Source organism: Gavia stellata, chromosome 24, assembly GCF_030936135.1.
Source record: "Gavia stellata isolate bGavSte3 chromosome 24, bGavSte3.hap2, whole genome shotgun sequence".
NCBI classification, from domain to species: Eukaryota; Metazoa; Chordata; class Aves; order Gaviiformes; family Gaviidae; genus Gavia; species Gavia stellata.
In genome coordinates, this window is record NC_082617.1 from 7039110 (window position 1) to 7040685 (window position 1576).

Sequence of the window (1576 nt, forward strand, 5' to 3'; positions counted from 1 at the left end):
TTAAAGTAGAAGGGAGAGGGGCTTAATTACCTTCCAAAAACTGAGGTGAGCTGTGCTGACAGTGAGGGAGGTGGCGTGGCAGTCCCAAGCCTGATTGCGTTTAGATGGGGTTACCTGTAACCGTTAATGCTTTCTGCCACAGGGAACTATGAGCGCGAACATGGAGATTTGAAGGTGAAGAACTGTGCAGAGAAAACAGCAAATTGGTGACAGGTAGCTATGGGGAGTAGAAGTAAAGCCGGCATTCAGTACATCTAAGCAAGTTCAGTAGTGCTTCGGGCTGTTATTTGATAGCTCTTATCGGTGTCTTTCCTTTTGTTACAGCTTTTGAAGTTACACGCAGTGTGCTAATCACTTTATTAGTGTTCAACAAAAGCAGATAGAATGAGAATTTAGGGAGAAGTAATAGGTTCTTTTAGGTATTCACTGAAGCACTAGAGTGAGAGTTTATGGTGCTAGGCAGGAGTCCTTGGTGCCAGATAGCAAAAGAATAGCAGATGCTGTTGGTTACATCTGTGTTTTGGAGCTATACCTTCACTTTAGACAGCAGTATTTCAGCCCTGAATTGTACCTTTACCTACCCCTCAGCCACAAAGGGCCATGAACAGCCTTCAGCCAAGGGACATCTGCAAATAAGCAGCTTGAGAGTGTAACCTTCCTGTAGAGAGCCAGGTAGAAGTAGCACTAGATTTTCCATGTACTCTTCTCTAACGCAGAGGGAAGGGAGCGCTGGTGCCAGGAACAGACTTCCTTCTGGCTGTTCTGAGGGATGAGACACCATTTTCTGCATCATTAAGCTGCTGCTGTTTTTGCTAAAGCTGTTCTTCCTCTAATGCACCAGGGAGAGGAGGACCAGGGAAACAGCGATGTCACTGGCCTGAGGGAGAGGTACACGTACTGAAAGGTGGAAGGGAAATAGGCAGGGGTAGATCTACAAAAGGGTAGAACTGAGGTAGTGATAATCATGGCAATTGTAAAACTAATTAAACAGTAGCACAATGTGATTTCCCCATTCCCTTTCATTTGAGTTTAACTGTAGAAAAACTGAGTGCTATAGCTACACTGCAGAGCATTTCAACATCTGCTTTTCCCACAAGTTCTTTCTATCCCAAGCTGGGTGCTAGGGACAAGGCTTTAGGATTTTAGATTAGCAGCAGATCTAGTTCCCATAACAACAAAGAAGTCTGTTAGAGCTAGAATAGCATTTCCAGTCTCTCAGCAGCTAAAGTCATTCTGCTGCTCTATTTTTGCTTCAGGTTAAGGAGGAGCTGTTGTTTCTTAGAGTTCTTGAGTCTGTAGTACAACTGAGATGTGTCATCTGGGAAAGGAACTGCAAGACATTAACAACTGTAAGGCATGTTGAGAGTTTCAGCTGGGATGGGAAAGATGAGCAACTTTGTTTTGCTTTTCCACCCGGCTTCCAAGACTGGGATAGCAGAACGGCACGGCTCCCACGTGAGCTGCCTCCCTGCCAGCGCTGCTTGTCCCCACAGCCTGCAGTCGCACAGCTGGAGAGCAAGGGCAGCGCTGAACCCACACAAGACGCTGAGGCAGGAGGTCAGGCAGTTCGTTTATT